Source organism: Engystomops pustulosus, chromosome 9, assembly GCF_040894005.1.
Source record: "Engystomops pustulosus chromosome 9, aEngPut4.maternal, whole genome shotgun sequence".
NCBI classification, from domain to species: domain Eukaryota; kingdom Metazoa; phylum Chordata; class Amphibia; order Anura; family Leptodactylidae; genus Engystomops; species Engystomops pustulosus.
In genome coordinates, this window is record NC_092419.1 from 66,041,583 (window position 1) to 66,060,053 (window position 18,471).

The window sequence follows — 18,471 nt, forward strand, 5'->3', positions numbered from 1 at the left end:
AGCAGCAATGCAGCTTAAGGCTTGGCAAGTACCAGCATGGGAGACTGGCTGGGAATCCCACGTTCCATTGACCTTTTTGAACCTGAAAATTGTTAGTTTCTCTGTCAAAGATGGTAAAAGAAGGTTCAAATTGAACAGCTGCTGTCAACGGCCATATTAAGCTGAATGTGCCTGCTTTCGTCAGATCGCAGCAGCAATGCAGCTTAAGGTTTGGCAAGTACCAGCATGGGAGACTGGCTGGAAATCCCAAGTTCTGTTGACCTTTTTGAACCTGAAAATTGTGTTAGTTTCTCTATGAGATAGTAAAAGAAGGTTCAAATTGAACAGCTGCTGTCAACGGCCATTCTAAGCTGAATGTGCCTGCTCTTGTCAGATCGCAGCAGCGATGCAGCTTAAGGCTTGGCAAGTACCAGCATGGGAGACTGACTGGGAATCCCAAGTTCTGTTGACCTTTTTGAACCTGAAAATTGTGTTAGTTTCTCTATGAGATAGTAAAAGAAGGTTCAAATTGAACAGCTGCTGTCAATGGCCATTCTAAGCTGAATGTGCCTGCTCTCGTCAGATCGCAGCAGCAATGCAGCTTAAGGCTTGGCAAGTACCAGCATGGGAGACTGGCAGGGAATCCCAAGTTCCATTGACCTTTTTGAACCTGAAAATTGTGTTAGTTTCTCTATGAGATAGTAAAAGAAGGTTCAAATTGAACAGCTGCTGTCAACGGCCATTCTAAGCTGAATGTGCCTGCTCTCGTCAGATCGCAGCAGCAATGCAGCTTAAGGCTTGGCAAGTACCAGCATGGGAGACTGGCTGGGAATCCCAAGTTCTGTTGACCTTTTTGAACCTGAAAATTGTATTAGTTTCTCTATGAGATAGTAAAAGAAGGTTCAAATTGAACAGCTGCTGTCAACGGCCATTCTAAGCTGAATGTGCCTGCTCTCGTCAGATCGCAGCAGCAATGCAGCTTAAGGCTTGGCAAGTACCACCATGGGAGACTGGCTGGGAATCCCAAGTTCCGTTGACCTTTTTGAACCTGAAAATTGTGTTAGTTTCTCTATGAGATAGTAAAAGAAGGTTCAAATTGAACAGCTGCTGTCAACGCCCATTCTAAGCTAAGGCTTGGCAAGTACCAGCATGGGAGACTGGCTGGGAATCCCAAGTTCCATTGACCTTTTTGAACCTGAAAATTGAGTTAGTTTCTCTATGAGATAGTAAAAGAAGGTTCAAATTGAACAGCTGCTGTCAACGGCCATTCTAAGCTGAATGTGCCTGCTCTCATCAGATCGCAGCAGCGTTGCAGCTTAAGGCTTGGCAAGTACCAGCATGGGAGACTGGCTGGGAATCCCAAGTTCCGTTGACCTTTTTGAACCTGAAAATGTGTTAGTTTCTCTATGAGATAGTAAAAGAAGGTTCAAATTGAACAGCTGCTGTCAACGGCCATTCTAAGCTGAATGTGCATGCTCTTGTCAGATCGCAGCAGCGTTGCAGCTTAAGGCTTGGCAAGTACCAGCATGGGAGACTGGCTGGGAATCCCAAGTTCTGTTGACCTTTTTGAACCTGAAAATTGTGTTAGTTTCTCTATGAGATAGTAAAAGAAAGTAGAAATTAGGCAGCTGCTGTCAACGGCCATTCTAAGCTGAATGTGCCTGCTCTCGTCAGATCGCAGCAGCAATGCAGCTTAAGGCTTGGCAAGTACCAGCATGGGAGACTGGCTGGGAATCCCACGTTCCGTTGACCTTTTTGAACCTGAAAATTGTTAGTTTCTCTGTCAAAGATGGTAAAAGAAGGTTCAAATTGAACAGCTGCTGTCAACGGCCATATTAAGCTGAATGTGCCTGCTCTCGTCAGATCGCAGCAGCAATGCAGCTTAAGGTTTGGCAAGTACCAGCATGGGAGACTGGCTGGGAATCCCAAGTTCTGTTGACCTTTTTGAACCTGAAAATTGTGTTAGTTTCTCTATGAGATAGTAAAAGAAGGTTCAAATTGAACAGCTGCTGTCAACGGCCATTCTAAGCTGAATGTGCCTGCTCTCGTCAGATCGCAGCAGCAATGCAGCTTAAGGCTTGGCAAGTACCAGCATGGGAGACTGGCTGGGAATCCCAAGTTCTGTTGACCTTTTTGAACCTGAAAATTGTGTTAGTTTCTCTATGAGATAGTAAAAGAAGGTTCAAATTGAACAGCTGCTGTCAACGGCCCTTCTAAGCTGAATGTGTGTGCTCTTGTCAGATCGCAGCAGCAATGCAGCTTAAGGCTTGGCAAGTACCAGCATGGGAGACTGGCAGGGAATCCCAAGTTCCATTGACCTTTTTGAACCTGAAAATTGTGTTAGTTTCTCTATGAGATAGTAAAAGAAGGTTCAAATTGAACAGCTGCTGTCAACGGCCATTCTAAGCTGAATGTGCCTGCTCTCGTCAGATCGCAGCAGCAATGCAGCTTAAGGCTTGGCAAGTACCAGCATGGGAGACTGGCTGGGAATCCCAAGTTCTGTTGACCTTTTTGAACCTGAAAATTGTATTAGTTTCTCTATGAGATAGTAAAAGAAGGTTCAAATTGAACAGCTGCTGTCAACGGCCATTCTAAGCTGAATGTGCCTGCTCTCGTCAGATCGCAGCAGCAATGCAGCTTAAGGCTTGGCAAGTACCAGCATGGCAGACTGGCTGGGAATCCCAAGTTCCGTTGACCTTTTTGAACCTGAAAATTGTGTTAGTTTCTCTATGAGATAGTAAAAGAAGGTTCAAATTGAACAGCTGCTGTCAACGCCCATTCTAAGCTAAGGCTTGGCAAGTACCAGCATGGGAGACTGGCTGGGAATCCCAAGTTCCATTGACCTTTTTGAACCTGAAAATTGAGTTAGTTTCTCTATGAGATAGTAAAAGAAGGTTCAAATTGAACAGCTGCTGTCAACGGCCATTCTAAGCTGAATGTGCCTGCTCTCATCAGATCGCAGCAGCAATGCAGCTTAAGGCTTGGCAAGTACCAGCATGGGAGACTGGCTGGGAATCCCAAGTTCCGTTGACCTTTTTGAACCTGAAAATGTGTTAGTTTCTCTATGAGATAGTAAAAGAAGGTTCAAATTGAACAGCTGCTGTCAACGGCCATTCTAAGCTGAATGTGCATGCTCTTGTCAGATCGCAGCAGCGTTGCAGCTTAAGGCTTGGCAAGTACCAGCATGGGAGACTGCCTGGGAATCCCAAGTTCTGTTGACCTTTTTGAACCTGAAAATTGTGTTAGTTTCTCTATGAGATAGTAAAAGAAAGTAGAAATTAGGCAGCTGCTGTCAACGGCCATTCTAAGCTGAATGTGCCTGCTCTCGTCAGATCGCAGCAGCAATGCAGCTTAAGGCTTGGCAAGTACCAGCATGGGAGACTGGCTGGGAATCCCATGTTCTGTTGACCTTTTTGAACCTGAAAATTGTTAGTTTCTCTGTCAAAGATGGTAAAAGAAGGTTCAAATTGAACAGCTGCTGTCAACGGCCATTCTAAGCTGAATGTGCCTGCTCTCGTCAGATCGCAGCAGCAATGCAGCTTAAGGTTTGGCAAGTACCAGCATGGGAGACTGGCTGGGAATCCCAAGTTCCGTTGACCTTTTTGAACCTGAAAATTGTGTTAGTTTCTCTATGAGATAGTAAAAGAAGGTTCAAATTGAACAGCTGCTGTCAACGCCCATTCTAAGCTAAGGCTTGGCAAGTACCAGCATGGGAGACTGGCTGGGAATCCCAAGTTCCATTGACCTTTTTGAACCTGAAAATTGAGTTAGTTTCTCTATGAGATAGTAAAAGAAGGTTCAAATTGAACAGCTGCAGTCAACAGCCATTCTAAGCTGAATGTGCATGCTCTTGTCAGATCGCAGCAGCAATGCAGCTTAAGGCTTGGCAAGTACCAGCATGGGAGACTAGCTGGGAATCCCAAGTTCCATTGACCTTTTTGAACCTGAAAATTGTGTTAGTTTCTCTATGAGATAGTAAAAGAAGGTTCAAATTGAACAGCTGCTGTCAACAGCCATTCTAAGCTGAATGTGCATGCTCTGGTCAGATCGCAGCAGCAATGCAGCTTAAGGCTTTGCAAGTACCAGCATGGGAGACTGGCTGGGAATCCCAAGTTCTGTTGACATTTTTGAACCTGAAAATCGTGTTAGTTTCTCTATGAGATAGTAAAAGAAGGTTCAAATTGAACAACTGCTGTCAATGGCCATTCTACTAAGCTTAATGTGCCTGCTCTCGTCAGATCGCAGCAGCAATGCAGCTTAAGGCTTGGCAAGTACCAGCATGGGAGACTGGCTGGGAGTCCCAAGTTCCGTTGACCTTTTTGAACCTGAAAATTGTGTTAGTTTCTCTATGAGATAGTAAAAGAAGGTTCAAATTGAACAGCTGCTGTCAACGGCCATTCTAAGCTGAATGTGCCTGCTCTCGTCAGATCGCAGCAGCAATGCAGCTTAAGGCTTGGCAAGTACCAGCATGGGAGACTGGCTGGGAATCCTAAGTTCTGTTGACCTTTTTGAACCTGAAAATTGTGTTAGTTTCTCTATGAGGTAGTAAAATAAGGTTCAAATTGAACAGTTGCTGTCAACGGCCATTCTAAGCTGAATGTGCCTGCTCTCGTCAGATCGCAGCAGCAATGCAGCTTAAGGCTTGGCAAGTACCAGCATGGGAGACTAGCTGGGAATCCCAAGTTCCGTTGACCTTTTTGAACCTGAAAATTGTGTTAGTTTCTCTATGAGATAGTAAAAGAAGGTTCAAATTGAACAGCTGCTGTCAACAGCCATTCTAAGCTGAATGTGCATGCTCTGGTCAGATCGCAGCAGCAATGCAGCTTAAGGCTTTGCAAGTACCAGCATGGGAGACTGGCTGGGAATCCCAAGTTCTGTTGACATTTTTGAACCTGAAAATCGTGTTAGTTTCTCTATGAGATAGTAAAAGAAGGTTCAAATTGAACAACTGCTGTCAACGGCCATTCTACTAAGCTTAATGTGCCTGCTCTCGTCAGATCGCAGCAGCAATGCAGCTTAAGGCTTGGCAAGTACCAGCATGGGAGACTGGCTGGGAGTCCCAAGTTCCGTTGACCTTTTTGAACCTGAAAATTGTGTTAGTTTCTCTATGAGATAGTAAAAGAAGGTTCAAATTGAACAGCTGCTGTCAACGGCCATTCTAAGCTGAATGTGCCTGCTCTCGTCAGATCGCAGCAGCAATGCAGCTTAAGGCTTGGCAAGTACCAGCATGGGAGACTGGCTGGGAATCATAAGTTCCGTTGACCTTTTTTTAACCTGAAAATTGTGTTAGTTTCTCTATGAGATAGTAAAAGAAGGTTCAAATTGAACAGCTGCTGTCAACGGCCATTCTAAGCTGAATGCGCCTGCTCTCGTCAGATCGCAGCAGCAATGCAGCTTAAGGCTTGGCAAGTACCAGCATGGGAGACTGGCTGGGAATCCCAAGTTCCATTGACTTTTTGAACCTGAAAATTGTGTTAGTTTCTCTATGAGATAGTAAAAGAAGGTTCAAATTGAACAGCTGCTGTCAACTGCCATTCTAAGCTGAATGTGCATGCTCTTGTCAGATCGCAGCAGCGTTGCAGCTTAAGGCTTGGCAAGTACCAGCATGGGAGTCTGGCTGGGAATCCCAAGTTCTCTTGACCTTTTTGAACCTGAAAATTGTGTTAGTTTCTCTATGAGATAGTAAAACAAAGTAGAAATTAGGCAGCTGCTGTCAACGGCCATTCTAAGCTGAATGTGCCTGCTCTCGTCAGATCGCAGCAGCAATGCAGCTTAAGGCTTGGCAAGTACCAGCATGGGAGACTGGCTGGGAATCCCAAGTTCCGTTGACCTTTTTGAACCTGAAAATTGTTAGTTTCTCTGTCAAAGATGGTAAAAGAAGGTTCAAATTGAACAGCTGCTGTCAACGGCCATTCTAAGCTGAATGTGCCTGCTCTCGTCAGATCGCAGCAGCAATGCAGCTTAAGGCTTGGCAAAAACCAGCATGGGAGACTGGCTGGGAATCCCAAGTTCTGTTGACCTTTTTGAACCTGAAAATTGTGTTAGTTTCTCTATGAGATAGTAAAAGAAGGTTCAAATTAAACAGCTGCTGTCAACGGCCATTCTAAGCTGAATGTGCCTGCTCTCGTCAGATCGCAGCAGCAATGCAGCTTAAGGCTTGGCAAGTACCAGCATGGGAGACTGGCTGGGAATCCCAAGTTCTGTTGACCTTTTTGAACCTGAAAATTGTGTTAGTTTCTCTATGAGATAGTAAAAGAAGGTTCAAACTGAACAGCTGCTGTCAACGGCCATTCTAAGCTGAATGTGCCTGCTCTCGTCAGATCGCAGCAGCAATGCAGCTTAAGGCTTGGCATGTACCAGCATGGGAGACTGGCTGGGAATCCTAAGTTCCGTTGACCTTTTTGAGCCTGAAAATTGTGTTAGTTTCTCTATGAGATAGTAAAAGAAGGTTCAAATTGAACAGCTGCTGTCAACGGCCATTCTAAGCTGAATGTGCCTGCTCTCGTCAGATCGCAGCAGCGTTGCAGCTTAAGGCTTGGCAAGTACCAGCATGGGAGACTGGCTGGGAATCCCAAGTTCTGTTGACCTTTTTGAACCTGAAAATTGTGTTAGTTTCTCTATGAGATAGTAAAAGAAGGTTAAAATTGAACAGCTGCTGTCAACGCCCATTCTAAGCTAAGGCTTGGCAAGTACCAGCATGGGAGACTGGCTGGGAATCCCAAGTTCCATTGACCTTTTTGAACCTGAAAATTGAGTTAGTTTCTCTATGAGATAGTAAAAGAAGGTTCAAATTGAACAGCTGCTGTCAACGGCCATTCTAAGCTGAATGTGCATGCTCTTGTCAGATCGCAGCAGCGTTGCAGCTTAAGGCTTGGCAAGTACCAGCATGGGAGACTGGCTGGGAATCCCAAGTTCCGTTGACCTTTTTGAACCTGAAAATGTGTTAGTTTCTCTATGAGATAGTAAAAGAAGGTTCAAATTGAACAGCTGCTGTCAACGGCCATTCTAAGCTGAATGTGCATGCTCTTGTCAGATCGCAGCAGCGTTGCAGCTTAAGGCTTGGCAAGTACCAGCATGGGAGACTGGCTAGGAATCCCAAGTTCTGTTGACCTTTTTGAACCTGAAAATTGTGTTAGTTTCTCTATGAGATAGTAAAAGAAAGTAGAAATTAGGCAGCTGCTGTCAACGGCCATTCTAAGCTGAATGTGCCTGCTCTCGTCAGATCGCAGCAGCAATGCAGCTTAAGGCTTGGCAAGTACCAGCATGGGAGACTGGCTGGGAATCCCACGTTCCGTTGACCTTTTTGAACCTGAAAATTGTTAGTTTCTCTGTCAAAGATGGTAAAAGAAGGTTCAAATTGAACAGCTGCTGTCAACGGCCATATTAAGCTGAATGTGCCTGCTTTCGTCAGATCGCAGCAGCAATGCAGCTTAAGGTTTGGCAAGTACCAGCATGGGAGACTGGCTGGAAATCCCAAGTTCTGTTGACCTTTTTGAACCTGAAAATTGTGTTATTTTCTCTATGAGATAGTAAAAGAAGGTTCAAATTGAACAGCTGCTGTCAACGGCCATTCTAAGCTGAATGTGCCTGCTCTCGTCAGATCGCAGCAGCAATGCAGCTTAAGGCTTGGCAAGTACCAGCATGGGAGACTGGCTGGGAATCCCAAGTTCTGTTGACCTTTTTGAACCTGAAAATTGTGTTAGTTTCTCTATGAGATAGTAAAAGAAGGTTCAAATTGAACAGCTGCTGTCAACGGCCCTTCTAAGCTGAATGTGTGTGCTCTTGTCAGATCGCAGCAGCGATGCAGCTTAAGGCTTGGCAAGTACCAGCATGGGAGACTGACTGGGAATCCCAAGTTCTGTTGACCTTTTTGAACCTGAAAATTGTGTTAGTTTCTCTATGAGATAGTAAAAGAAGGTTCAAATTGAACAGCTGCTGTCAATGGCCATTCTAAGCTGAATGTGCCTGCTCTCGTCAGATCGCAGCAGCAATGCAGCTTAAGGCTTGGCAAGTACCAGCATGGGAGACTGGCAGGGAATCCCAAGTTCCATTGACCTTTTTGAACCTGAAAATTGTGTTAGTTTCTCTATGAGATAGTAAAAGAAGGTTCAAATTGAACAGCTGCTGTCAACGGCCATTCTAAGCTGAATGTGCCTGCTCTCGTCAGATCGCAGCAGCAATGCAGCTTAAGGCTTGGCAAGTACCAGCATGGGAGACTGGCTGGGAATCCCAAGTTCTGTTGACCTTTTTGAACCTGAAAATTGTATTAGTTTCTCTATGAGATAGTAAAAGAAGGTTCAAATTGAACAGCTGCTGTCAACGGCCATTCTAAGCTGAATGTGCCTGCTCTCGTCAGATCGCAGCAGCAATGCAGCTTAAGGCTTGGCAAGTACCAGCATGGGAGACTGGCTGGGAATCCTAAGTTCCGTTGACCTTTTTGAACCTGAAAATTGTGTTAGTTTCTCTATGAGATAGTAAAAGAAGGTTCAAATTGAACAGCTGCTGTCAACGCCCATTCTAAGCTAAGGCTTGGCAAGTACCAGCATGGGAGACTGGCTGGGAATCCCAAGTTCCATTGACCTTTTTGAACCTGAAAATTGAGTTAGTTTCTCTATGAGATAGTAAAAGAAGGTTCAAATTGAACAGCTGCTGTCAACGGCCATTCTAAGCTGAATGTGCCTGCTCTCATCAGATCGCAGCAGCAATGCAGCTTAAGGCTTGGCAAGTACCAGCATGGGAGACTGGCTGGGAATCCCAAGTTCCGTTGACCTTTTTGAACCTGAAAATGTGTTAGTTTCTCTATGAGATAGTAAAAGAAGGTTCAAATTGAACAGCTGCTGTCAACGGCCATTCTAAGCTGAATGTGCATGCTCTTGTCAGATCGCAGCAGCGTTGCAGCTTAAGGCTTGGCAAGTACCAGCATGGGAGACTGCTTGGGAATCCCAAGTTCTGTTGACCTTTTTGAACCTGAAAATTGTGTTAGTTTCTCTATGAGATAGTAAAAGAAAGTAGAAATTAGGCAGCTGCTGTCAACGGCCATTCTAAGCTGAATGTGCCTGCTCTCGTCAGATCGCAGCAGCAATGCAGCTTAAGGCTTGGCAAGTACCAGCATGGGAGACTGGCTGGGAATCCCACGTTCTGTTGCCCTTTTTGAACCTGAAAATTGTTAGTTTCTCTGTCAAAGATGGTAAAAGAAGGTTCAAATTGAACAGCTGCTGTCAACGGCCATTCTAAGCTGAATGTGCCTGCTCTCGTCAGAACGCAGCAGCAATGCAGCTTAAGGTTTGGCAAGTACCAGCATGGGAGACTGGCTGGGAATCCCAAGTTCTGTTGACCTTTTTGAACCTGAAAATTGTGTTAGTTTCTCTATGAGATAGTTAAAGAAGGTTCAAATTGAACAGCTGCTGTCAACGCCCATTCTAAGCTAAGGCTTGGCAAGTACCAGCATGGGAGACTGGCTGGGAATCCCAAGTTCCATTGACCTTTTTGAACCTGAAAATTGAGTTAGTTTCTCTATGAGATAGTAAAAGAAGGTTCAAATTGAACAGCTGCTGTCAACGGCCATTCTAAGCTGAATGTGCATGCTCTTGTCAGATCGCAGCAGCGTTGCAGCTTAAGGCTTGGCAAGTACCAGCATGAGAGACTGGCTGGGAATCCCAAGTTCTGTTGACCTTTTTGAACCTGAAAATTGTGTTAGTTTCTCTATGAGATAGTAAAAGAAAGTAGAAATTAGGCAGCTGCTGTCAACGGCCATTCTAAGCTGAATGTGCCTGCTCTCGTCAGATCGCAGCAGCAATGCAGCTTAAGGCTTGGCAAGTACCAGCATGGGAGACTGGCTGGGAATCCCACGTTCCGTTGACCTTTTTGAACCTGAAAATTGTTAGTTTCTCTGTCAAAGATGGTAAAAGAAGGTTCAAATTGAACAGCTGCTGTCAACGGCCATATTAAGCTGAATGTGCCTGCTCTCGTCAGATCGCAGCAGCAATGCAGCTTAAGGTTTGGCAAGTACCAGCATGGGAGACTGGCTGGGAATCCCAAGTTTTGTTGACCTTTTTGAACCTGAAAATTGTGTTAGTTTCTCTATGAGATAGTAAAAGAAGGTTCAAATTGAACAGCTGCTGTCAACGCCCATTCTAAGCTGAATGTGCCTGCTCTCGTCAGATCGCAGCAGCAATGCAGCTTAAGGCTTGGCAAGTACCAGCATGGGAGACTGGCTGGGAATCCCAAGTTCTGTTGACCTTTTTGAACCTGAAAATTGTGTTAGTTTCTCTATGAGATAGTAAAAGAAGGTTCAAATTGAACAGCTGCTGTCAACGGCCCTTCTAAGCTGAATGTGTGTGCTCTTGTCAGATCGCAGCAGCAATGCAGCTTAAGGCTTGGCAAGTACCAGCATGGGAGACTGGCAGGGAATCCCAAGTTCCATTGACCTTTTTGAACCTGAAAATTGTGTTAGTTTCTCTATGAGATAGTAAAAGAAGGTTCAAATTGAACAGCTGCTGTCAACGGCCATTCTAAGCTGAATGTGCCTGCTCTCGTCAGATCGCAGCAGCAATGCAGCTTAAGGCTTGGCAAGTACCAGCATGGGAGACTGGCTGGGAATCCCAAGTTCTGTTGACCTTTTTGAACCTGAAAATTGTATTAGTTTCTCTATGAGATAGTAAAAGAAGGTTCAAATTGAACAGCTGCTGTCAACGGCCATTCTAAGCTGAATGTGCCTGCTCTCGTCAGATCGCAGCAGCAATGCAGCTTAAGGCTTGGCAAGTACCAGCATGGGAGACTGGCTGGGAATCCCAAGTTCCGTTGACCTTTTTGAACCTGAAAATTGTGTTAGTTTCTCTATGAGATAGTAAAAGAAGGTTCAAATTGAACAGCTGCTGTCAACGCCCATTCTAAGCTAAGGCTTGGCAAGTACCAGCATGGGAGACTGGCTGGGAATCCCAAGTTCCATTGACCTTTTTGAACCTGAAAATTGAGTTAGTTTCTCTATGAGATAGTAAAAGAAGGTTCAAATTGAACAGCTGCTGTCAACGGCCATTCTAAGCTGAATGTGCCTGCTCTCATCAGATCGCAGCAGCAATGCAGCTTAAGGCTTGGCAAGTACCAGCATGGGAGACTGGCTGGGAATCCCAAGTTCCGTTGACCTTTTTGAACCTGAAAATGTGTTAGTTTCTCTATGAGATAGTAAAAGAAGGTTCAAATTGAACAGCTGCTGTCAACGGCCATTCTAAGCTGAATGTGCATGCTCTTGTCAGATCGCAGCAGCGTTGCAGCTTAAGGCTTGGCAAGTACCAGCATGGGAGACTGCCTGGGAATCCCAAGTTCTGTTGACCTTTTTGAACCTGAAAATTGTGTTAGTTTCTCTATGAGATAGTAAAAGAAAGTAGAAATTAGGCAGCTGCTGTCAACGGCCATTCTAAGCTGAATGTGCCTGCTCTCGTCAGATCGCAGCAGCAATGCAGCTTAAGGCTTGGCAAGTACCAGCATGGGAGACTGGCTGGGAATCCCATGTTCTGTTGACCTTTTTGAACCTGAAAATTGTTAGTTTCTCTGTCAAAGATGGTAAAAGAAGGTTCAAATTGAACAGCTGCTGTCAACGGCCATTCTAAGCTGAATGTGCCTGCTCTCGTCAGATCGCAGCAGCAATGCAGCTTAAGGTTTGGCAAGTACCAGCATGGGAGACTGGCTGGGAATCCCAAGTTCCGTTGACCTTTTTGAACCTGAAAATTGTGTTAGTTTCTCTATGAGATAGTAAAAGAAGGTTCAAATTGAACAGCTGCTGTCAACGCCCATTCTAAGCTAAGGCTTGGCAAGTACCAGCATGGGAGACTGGCTGGGAATCCCAAGTTCCATTGACCTTTTTGAACCTGAAAATTGAGTTAGTTTCTCTATGAGATAGTAAAAGAAGGTTCAAATTGAACAGCTGCTGTCAACGGCCATTCTAAGCTGAATGTGCATGCTCTTGTCAGATCGCAGCAGCAATGCAGCTTAAGGCTTGGCAAGTACCAGCATGGGAGACTAGCTGGGAATCCCAAGTTCCATTGACCTTTTTGAACCTGAAAATTGTGTTAGTTTCTCTATGAGATAGTAAAAGAAGGTTCAAATTGAACAGCTGCTGTCAACAGCCATTCTAAGCTGAATGTGCATGCTCTGGTCAGATCGCAGCAGCAATGCAGCTTAAGGCTTTGCAAGTACCAGCATGGGAGACTGGCTGGGAATCCCAAGTTCTGTTGACATTTTTGAACCTGAAAATCGTGTTAGTTTCTCTATGAGATAGTAAAAGAAGGTTCAAATTGAACAACTGCTGTCAACGGCCATTCTACTAAGCTTAATGTGCCTGCTCTCGTCAGATCGCAGAAGCAATGCAGCTTAAGGCTTGGCAAGTACCAGCATGGGAGACTGGCTGGGAGTCCCAAGTTCCGTTGACCTTTTTGAACCTGAAAATTGTGTTAGTTTCTCTATGAGATAGTAAAAGAAGGTTCAAATTGAACAGCTGCTGTCAACGGCCATTCTAAGCTGAATGTGCCTGCTCTCGTCAGATCGCAGCAGCAATGCAGCTTAAGGCTTGGCAAGTACCAGCATGGGAGACTGGCTGGGAATCCTAAGTTCTGTTGACCTTTTTGAACCTGAAAATTGTGTTAGTTTCTCTATGAGGTAGTAAAATAAGGTTCAAATTGAACAGTTGCTGTCAACGGCCATTCTAAGCTGAATGTGCCTGCTCTCGTCAGATCGCAGCAGCAATGCAGCTTAAGGCTTGGCAAGTACCAGCATGGGAGACTAGCTGGGAATCCCAAGTTCCGTTGACCTTTTTGAACCTGAAAATTGTGTTAGTTTCTCTATGAGATAGTAAAAGAAGGTTCAAATTGAACAGCTGCTGTCAACAGCCATTCTAAGCTGAATGTGCATGCTCTGGTCAGATCGCAGCAGCAATGCAGCTTAAGGCTTTGCAAGTACCAGCATGGGAGACTGGCTGGGAATCCCAAGTTCTGTTGACATTTTTGAACCTGAAAATCGTGTTAGTTTCTCTATGAGATAGTAAAAGAAGGTTCAAATTGAACAACTGCTGTCAACGGCCATTCTACTAAGCTTAATGTGCCTGCTCTCGTCAGATCGCAGCAGCAATGCAGCTTAAGGCTTGGCAAGTACCAGCATGGGAGACTGGCTGGGAGTCCCAAGTTCCGTTGACCTTTTTGAACCTGAAAATTGTGTTAGTTTCTCTATGAGATAGTAAAAGAAGGTTCAAATTGAACAGCTGCTGTCAACGGCCATTCTAAGCTGAATGTGCCTGCTCTCGTCAGATCGCAGCAGCAATGCAGCTTAAGGCTTGGCAAGTACCAGCATGGGAGACTGGCTGGGAATCATAAGTTCCGTTGACCTTTTTTTAACCTGAAAATTGTGTTAGTTTCTCTATGAGATAGTAAAAGAAGGTTCAAATTGAACAGCTGCTGTCAACGGCCATTCTAAGCTGAATGCGCCTGCTCTCGTCAGATCGCAGCAGCAATGCAGCTTAAGGCTTGGCAAGTACCAGCATGGGAGACTGGCTGGGAATCCCAAGTTCCATTGACTTTTTGAACCTGAAAATTGTGTTAGTTTCTCTATGAGATAGTAAAAGAAGGTTCAAATTGAACAGCTGCTGTCAACTGCCATTCTAAGCTGAATGTGCATGCTCTTGTCAGATCGCAGCAGCGTTGCAGCTTAAGGCTTGGCAAGTACCAGCATGGGAGTCTGGCTGGGAATCCCAAGTTCTCTTGACCTTTTTGAACCTGACAATTGTGTTAGTTTCTCTATGAGATAGTAAAACAAAGTAGAAATTAGGCAGCTGCTGTCAACGGCCATTCTAAGCTGAATGTGCCTGCTCTCGTCAGATCGCAGCAGCAATGCAGCTTAAGGCTTGGCAAGTACCAGCATGGGAGACTGGCTGGGAATCCCAAGTTCCGTTGACCTTTTTGAACCTGAAAATTGTTAGTTTCTCTGTCAAAGATGGTAAAAGAAGGTTCAAATTGAACAGCTGCTGTCAACGGCCATTCTCAGCTGAATGTGCCTGCTCTCGTCAGATCGCAGCAGCAATGCAGCTTAAGGCTTGGCAAAAACCAGCATGGGAGACTGGCTGGGAATCCCAAGTTCTGTTGACCTTTTTGAACCTGAAAATTGTGTTAGTTTCTCTATGAGATAGTAAAAGAAGGTTCAAATTGAACAGCTGCTGTCAACGGCCATTCTAAGCTGAATGTGCCTGCTCTCGTCAGATCGCAGCAGCAATGCAGCTTAAGGCTTGGCAAGTACCAGCATGGGAGACTGGCTGGGAATCCCAAGTTCTGTTGACCTTTTTGAACCTGAAAATTGTGTTAGTTTCTCTATGAGATAGTAAAAGAAGGTTCAAATTGAACAGCTGCTGTCAACGCCCATTCTAAGCTAAGGCTTGGCAAGTACCAGCATGGGAGACTGGCTGGGAATCCCAAGTTCCATTGACCTTTTTGAACCTGAAAATTGAGTTAGTTTCTCTATGAGATAGTAAAAGAAGGTTCAAATTGAACAGCTGCTGTCAACGGCCATTCTAAGCTGAATGTGCATGCTCTTGTCAGATCGCAGCAGCGTTGCAGCTTAAGGCTTGGCAAGTACCAGCATGGGAGACTGGCTGGGAATCCCAAGTTCCGTTGACCTTTTTGAACCTGAAAATGTGTTAGTTTCTCTATGAGATAGTAAAAGAAGGTTCAAATTGAACAGCTGCTGTCAACGGCCATTCTAAGCTGAATGTGCATGCTCTTGTCAGATCGCAGCAGCGTTGCAGCTTAAGGCTTGGCAAGTACCAGCATGGGAGACTGGCTGGGAATCCCAAGTTCTGTTGACCTTTTTGAACCTGAAAATTGTGTTAGTTTCTCTATGAGATAGTAAAAGAAAGTAGAAATTAGGCAGCTGCTGTCAACGGCCATTCTAAGCTGAATGTGCCTGCTCTCGTCAGATCGCAGCAGCAATGCAGCTTAAGGCTTGGCAAGTACCAGCATGGGAGACTGGCTGGGAATCCCACGTTCCGTTGACCTTTTTGAACCTGAAAATTGTTAGTTTCTCTGTCAAAGATGGTAAAAGAAGGTTCAAATTGAACAGCTGCTGTCAACGGCCATATTAAGCTGAATGTGCCTGCTCTCGTCAGACCGCAGCAGCAATGCAGCTTAAGGTTTGGCAAGTACCAGCATGGGAGACTGGCTGGGAATCCCAAGTTCTGTTGACCTTTTTGAACCTGAAAATTGTGTTAGTTTCTCTATGAGATAGTAAAAGAAGGTTCAAATTGAACAGCTGCTGTCAACGCCCATTCTAAGCTGAATGTGCCTGCTCTCGTCAGATCGCAGCAGCAATGCAGCTTAAGGCTTGGCAAGTACCAGCATGGGAGACTGGCTGGGAATCCCACGTTCCGTTGACCTTTTTGAACCTGAAAATTGTTAGTTTCTCTGTCAAAGATGGTAAAAGAAGGTTCAAATTGAACAGCTGCTGTCAACGGCCATATTAAGCTGAATGTGCCTGCTCTCGTCAGACCGCAGCAGCAATGCAGCTTAAGGTTTGGCAAGTACCAGCATGGGAGACTGGCTGGGAATCCCAAGTTCTGTTGACCTTTTTGAACCTGAAAATTGTGTTAGTTTCTCTATGAGATAGTAAAAGAAGGTTCAAATTGAACAGCTGCTGTCAACGCCCATTCTAAGCTGAATGTGCCTGCTCTCGTCAGATCGCAGCAGCAATGCAGCTTAAGGCTTGGCAAGTACCAGCATGGGAGACTGGCTGGGAATCCCAAGTTCTGTTGACCTTTTTGAACCTGAAAATTGTGTTAGTTTCTCTATGAGATAGTAAAAGAAGGTTCAAATTGAACAGCTGCTGTCAACGGCCCTTCTAAGCTGAATGTGTGTGCTCTTGTCAGATCGCAGCAGCAATGCAGCTTAAGGCTTGGCAAGTACCAGCATGGGAGACTGGCAGGGAATCCCAAGTTCCATTGACCTTTTTGAACCTGAAAATTGTGTTAGTTTCTCTATGAGATAGTAAAAGAAGGTTCAAATTGAACAGCTGCTGTCAACGGCCATTCTAAGCTGAATGTGCCTGCTCTCGTCAGATCGCAGCAGCAATGCAGCTTAAGGCTTGGCAAGTACCAGCATGGGAGACTGGCTGGGAATCCCAAGTTCTGTTGACCTTTTTGAACCTGAAAATTGTATTAGTTTCTCTATGAGATAGTAAAAGAAGGTTCAAATTGAACAGCTGCTGTCAACGGCCATTCTAAGCTGAATGTGCCTGCTCTCGTCAGATCGCAGCAGCAATGCAGCTTAAGGCTTGGCAAGTACCAGCATGGGAGACTGGCTGGGAATCCCAAGTTCCGTTGACCTTTTTGAACCTGAAAATTGTGTTAGTTTCTCTATGAGATAGTAAAAGAAGGTTCAAATTGAACAGCTGCTGTCAACGCCCATTCTAAGCTAAGGCTTGGCAAGTACCAGCATGGGAGACTGGCTGGGAATCCCAAGTTCCGTTGACCTTTTTGAACCTGAAAATGTGTTAGTTTCTCTATGAGATAGTAAAAGAAGGTTCAAATTGAACAGCTGCTGTCAACGGCCATTCTAAGCTGAATGTGCATGCTCTTGTCAGATCGCAGCAGCGTTGCAGCTTAAGGCTTGGCAAGTACCAGCATGGGAGACTGCCTGGGAATCCCAAGTTCTGTTGACCTTTTTGAACCTGAAAATTGTGTTAGTTTCTCTATGAGATAGTAAAAGAAAGTAGAAATTAGGCAGCTGCTGTCAACGGCCATTCTAAGCTGAATGTGCCTGCTCTCGTCAGATCGCAGCAGCAATGCAGCTTAAGGCTTGGCAAGTACCAGCATGGGAGACTGGCTGGGAATCCCATGTTCTGTTGACCTTTTTGAACCTGAAAATTGTTAGTTTCTCTGTCAAAGATGGTAAAAGAAGGTTCAAATTGAACAGCTGCTGTCAACGGCCATTCTAAGCTGAATGTGCCTGCTCTCGTCAGATCGCAGCAGCAATGCAGCTTAAGGTTTGGCAAGTACCAGCATGGGAGACTGGCTGGGAATCCCAAGTTCCGTTGACCTTTTTGAACCTGAAAATTGTGTTAGTTTCTCTATGAGATAGTAAAAGAAGGTTCAAATTGAACAGCTGCTGTCAACGCCCATTCTAAGCTAAGGCTTGGCAAGTACCAGCATGGGAGACTGGCTGGGAATCCCAAGTTCCATTGACCTTTTTGAACCTGAAAATTGAGTTAGTTTCTCTATGAGATAGTAAAAGAAGGTTCAAATTGAACAGCTGCTGTCAACGGCCATTCTAAGCTGAATGTGCATGCTCTTGTCAGATCGCAGCAGCGTTGCAGCTTAAGGCTTGGAAAGTACCAGCATGGGAGACTGGCTGGGAATCCCAAGTTCCGTTGACCTTTTTGAACCTGAAAATGTGTTAGTTTCTCTATGAGATAGTAAAAGAAGGTTCAAATTGAACAGCTGCTGTCAACGGCCATTCTAAGCTGAATGTGCATGCTCTTGTCAGATCGCAGCAGCGTTGCAGCTTAAGGCTTGGCAAGTACCAGCATGAGAGACTGGCTGGGAATCCCAAGTTCTGTTGACCTTTTTGAACCTGAAAATTGTGTTAGTTTCTCTATGAGATAGTAAAAGAAAGTAGAAATTAGGCAGCTGCTGTCAACGGCCCTTCTAAGCTGAATGTGTGTGCTCTTGTCAGATCGCAGCAGTAATGCAGCTTAAGGCTTGGCAAGTACCAGCATGGGAGACTGGCAGGGAATCCCAAGTTCCATTGACCTTTTTGAACCTGAAAATTGTGTTAGTTTCTCTATGAGATAGTAAAAGAAGGTTCAAATTGAACAGCTGCTGTCAACGGCCATTCTAAGCTGAATGTGCCTGCTCTCGTCAGATCGCAGCAGCAATGCAGCTTAAGGCTTGGCAAGTACCAGCATGGGAGACTGGCTGGGAATCCCAAGTTCTGTTGACCTTTTTGAACCTGAAAATTGTGTTAGTTTCTCTATGAGATAGTAAAAGAAGGTTCAAATTGAACAGCTGCTGTCAACGGCCATTCTAAGCTGAATGTGCCTGCTCTCGTCAGATCGCAGCAGCAATGCAGCTTAAGGCTTGGCAAGTACCAGCATGGGAGACTGGCTGGGAATCATAAGTTCCGTTGACCTTTTTTTAACCTGAAAATTGTGTTAGTTTCTCTATGAGATAGTAAAAGAAGGTTCAAATTGAACAGCTGCTGTCAACGGCCATTCTAAGCTGAATGCGCCTGCTCTCGTCAGATCGCAGCAGCAATGCAGCTTAAGGCTTGGCAAGTACCAGCATGGGAGACTGGCTGGGAATCCCAAGTTCCATTGACTTTTTGAACCTGAAAATTGTGTTAGTTTCTCTATGAGATAGTAAAAGAAGGTTCAAATTGAACAGCTGCTGTCAACTGCCATTCTAAGCTGAATGTGCATGCTCTTGTCAGATCGCAGCAGCGTTGCAGCTTAAGGCTTGGCAAG

The 18,471-nt window shown here is 45.0% G+C and overlaps 50 pseudogenes; all 50 read left to right on the top strand.

The window, feature by feature from the left end:
- The first annotated feature begins 332 nt into the window (after window positions 1–332).
- LOC140089102 (5S ribosomal RNA) lies at window positions 333–451 on the top strand (annotated as a pseudogene).
- A 259-nt stretch (window positions 452–710) lies between these two features.
- LOC140079942 (5S ribosomal RNA) lies at window positions 711–829 on the top strand (annotated as a pseudogene).
- Window positions 830–899: 70 nt separating this feature from the next.
- Window positions 900–1,018, top strand: LOC140081770 (5S ribosomal RNA; annotated as a pseudogene).
- Window positions 1,019–1,235: 217 nt separating this feature from the next.
- LOC140086580 (5S ribosomal RNA) lies at window positions 1,236–1,354 on the top strand (annotated as a pseudogene).
- Window positions 1,355–1,612: 258 nt separating this feature from the next.
- Window positions 1,613–1,731, top strand: LOC140088694 (5S ribosomal RNA; annotated as a pseudogene).
- A 70-nt stretch (window positions 1,732–1,801) lies between these two features.
- Window positions 1,802–1,920, top strand: LOC140089523 (5S ribosomal RNA; annotated as a pseudogene).
- A 70-nt stretch (window positions 1,921–1,990) lies between these two features.
- Window positions 1,991–2,109, top strand: LOC140079943 (5S ribosomal RNA; annotated as a pseudogene).
- Window positions 2,110–2,368: 259 nt separating this feature from the next.
- Window positions 2,369–2,487, top strand: LOC140079944 (5S ribosomal RNA; annotated as a pseudogene).
- Window positions 2,488–2,557: 70 nt separating this feature from the next.
- On the top strand, window positions 2,558–2,676 carry LOC140088101 (5S ribosomal RNA; annotated as a pseudogene).
- A 217-nt stretch (window positions 2,677–2,893) lies between these two features.
- LOC140100587 (5S ribosomal RNA) lies at window positions 2,894–3,012 on the top strand (annotated as a pseudogene).
- A 258-nt stretch (window positions 3,013–3,270) lies between these two features.
- Window positions 3,271–3,389, top strand: LOC140087788 (5S ribosomal RNA; annotated as a pseudogene).
- Window positions 3,390–3,459: 70 nt separating this feature from the next.
- On the top strand, window positions 3,460–3,578 carry LOC140086318 (5S ribosomal RNA; annotated as a pseudogene).
- A 787-nt stretch (window positions 3,579–4,365) lies between these two features.
- On the top strand, window positions 4,366–4,484 carry LOC140086810 (5S ribosomal RNA; annotated as a pseudogene).
- A 70-nt stretch (window positions 4,485–4,554) lies between these two features.
- Window positions 4,555–4,673, top strand: LOC140085526 (5S ribosomal RNA; annotated as a pseudogene).
- A 451-nt stretch (window positions 4,674–5,124) lies between these two features.
- Window positions 5,125–5,243, top strand: LOC140093090 (5S ribosomal RNA; annotated as a pseudogene).
- A 448-nt stretch (window positions 5,244–5,691) lies between these two features.
- Window positions 5,692–5,810, top strand: LOC140099132 (5S ribosomal RNA; annotated as a pseudogene).
- A 259-nt stretch (window positions 5,811–6,069) lies between these two features.
- Window positions 6,070–6,188, top strand: LOC140079945 (5S ribosomal RNA; annotated as a pseudogene).
- Window positions 6,189–6,258: 70 nt separating this feature from the next.
- LOC140091935 (5S ribosomal RNA) lies at window positions 6,259–6,377 on the top strand (annotated as a pseudogene).
- A 70-nt stretch (window positions 6,378–6,447) lies between these two features.
- On the top strand, window positions 6,448–6,566 carry LOC140092299 (5S ribosomal RNA; annotated as a pseudogene).
- Window positions 6,567–7,160: 594 nt separating this feature from the next.
- Window positions 7,161–7,279, top strand: LOC140088695 (5S ribosomal RNA; annotated as a pseudogene).
- Window positions 7,280–7,538: 259 nt separating this feature from the next.
- LOC140079946 (5S ribosomal RNA) lies at window positions 7,539–7,657 on the top strand (annotated as a pseudogene).
- Window positions 7,658–8,105: 448 nt separating this feature from the next.
- Window positions 8,106–8,224, top strand: LOC140079949 (5S ribosomal RNA; annotated as a pseudogene).
- Window positions 8,225–8,294: 70 nt separating this feature from the next.
- LOC140085127 (5S ribosomal RNA) lies at window positions 8,295–8,413 on the top strand (annotated as a pseudogene).
- Window positions 8,414–8,630: 217 nt separating this feature from the next.
- On the top strand, window positions 8,631–8,749 carry LOC140100600 (5S ribosomal RNA; annotated as a pseudogene).
- A 258-nt stretch (window positions 8,750–9,007) lies between these two features.
- On the top strand, window positions 9,008–9,126 carry LOC140095845 (5S ribosomal RNA; annotated as a pseudogene).
- Window positions 9,127–9,196: 70 nt separating this feature from the next.
- Window positions 9,197–9,315, top strand: LOC140084919 (5S ribosomal RNA; annotated as a pseudogene).
- Window positions 9,316–9,721: 406 nt separating this feature from the next.
- Window positions 9,722–9,840, top strand: LOC140088696 (5S ribosomal RNA; annotated as a pseudogene).
- Window positions 9,841–9,910: 70 nt separating this feature from the next.
- On the top strand, window positions 9,911–10,029 carry LOC140094604 (5S ribosomal RNA; annotated as a pseudogene).
- A 70-nt stretch (window positions 10,030–10,099) lies between these two features.
- LOC140093180 (5S ribosomal RNA) lies at window positions 10,100–10,218 on the top strand (annotated as a pseudogene).
- A 259-nt stretch (window positions 10,219–10,477) lies between these two features.
- On the top strand, window positions 10,478–10,596 carry LOC140079950 (5S ribosomal RNA; annotated as a pseudogene).
- Window positions 10,597–10,666: 70 nt separating this feature from the next.
- LOC140099133 (5S ribosomal RNA) lies at window positions 10,667–10,785 on the top strand (annotated as a pseudogene).
- A 217-nt stretch (window positions 10,786–11,002) lies between these two features.
- On the top strand, window positions 11,003–11,121 carry LOC140100613 (5S ribosomal RNA; annotated as a pseudogene).
- Window positions 11,122–11,379: 258 nt separating this feature from the next.
- Window positions 11,380–11,498, top strand: LOC140087789 (5S ribosomal RNA; annotated as a pseudogene).
- Window positions 11,499–11,568: 70 nt separating this feature from the next.
- On the top strand, window positions 11,569–11,687 carry LOC140086321 (5S ribosomal RNA; annotated as a pseudogene).
- A 787-nt stretch (window positions 11,688–12,474) lies between these two features.
- On the top strand, window positions 12,475–12,593 carry LOC140086811 (5S ribosomal RNA; annotated as a pseudogene).
- Window positions 12,594–12,663: 70 nt separating this feature from the next.
- LOC140085538 (5S ribosomal RNA) lies at window positions 12,664–12,782 on the top strand (annotated as a pseudogene).
- A 451-nt stretch (window positions 12,783–13,233) lies between these two features.
- Window positions 13,234–13,352, top strand: LOC140093092 (5S ribosomal RNA; annotated as a pseudogene).
- Window positions 13,353–13,800: 448 nt separating this feature from the next.
- On the top strand, window positions 13,801–13,919 carry LOC140099136 (5S ribosomal RNA; annotated as a pseudogene).
- A 259-nt stretch (window positions 13,920–14,178) lies between these two features.
- LOC140079951 (5S ribosomal RNA) lies at window positions 14,179–14,297 on the top strand (annotated as a pseudogene).
- A 594-nt stretch (window positions 14,298–14,891) lies between these two features.
- On the top strand, window positions 14,892–15,010 carry LOC140088697 (5S ribosomal RNA; annotated as a pseudogene).
- Window positions 15,011–15,080: 70 nt separating this feature from the next.
- Window positions 15,081–15,199, top strand: LOC140092634 (5S ribosomal RNA; annotated as a pseudogene).
- Window positions 15,200–15,269: 70 nt separating this feature from the next.
- Window positions 15,270–15,388, top strand: LOC140098465 (5S ribosomal RNA; annotated as a pseudogene).
- Window positions 15,389–15,458: 70 nt separating this feature from the next.
- On the top strand, window positions 15,459–15,577 carry LOC140092636 (5S ribosomal RNA; annotated as a pseudogene).
- Window positions 15,578–15,647: 70 nt separating this feature from the next.
- On the top strand, window positions 15,648–15,766 carry LOC140093183 (5S ribosomal RNA; annotated as a pseudogene).
- A 259-nt stretch (window positions 15,767–16,025) lies between these two features.
- LOC140079952 (5S ribosomal RNA) lies at window positions 16,026–16,144 on the top strand (annotated as a pseudogene).
- Window positions 16,145–16,214: 70 nt separating this feature from the next.
- LOC140099137 (5S ribosomal RNA) lies at window positions 16,215–16,333 on the top strand (annotated as a pseudogene).
- Window positions 16,334–16,738: 405 nt separating this feature from the next.
- LOC140087791 (5S ribosomal RNA) lies at window positions 16,739–16,857 on the top strand (annotated as a pseudogene).
- Window positions 16,858–16,927: 70 nt separating this feature from the next.
- LOC140086322 (5S ribosomal RNA) lies at window positions 16,928–17,046 on the top strand (annotated as a pseudogene).
- Window positions 17,047–17,829: 783 nt separating this feature from the next.
- LOC140079953 (5S ribosomal RNA) lies at window positions 17,830–17,948 on the top strand (annotated as a pseudogene).
- A 70-nt stretch (window positions 17,949–18,018) lies between these two features.
- Window positions 18,019–18,137, top strand: LOC140093094 (5S ribosomal RNA; annotated as a pseudogene).
- The last annotated feature ends 334 nt before the right edge of the window (window positions 18,138–18,471 follow it).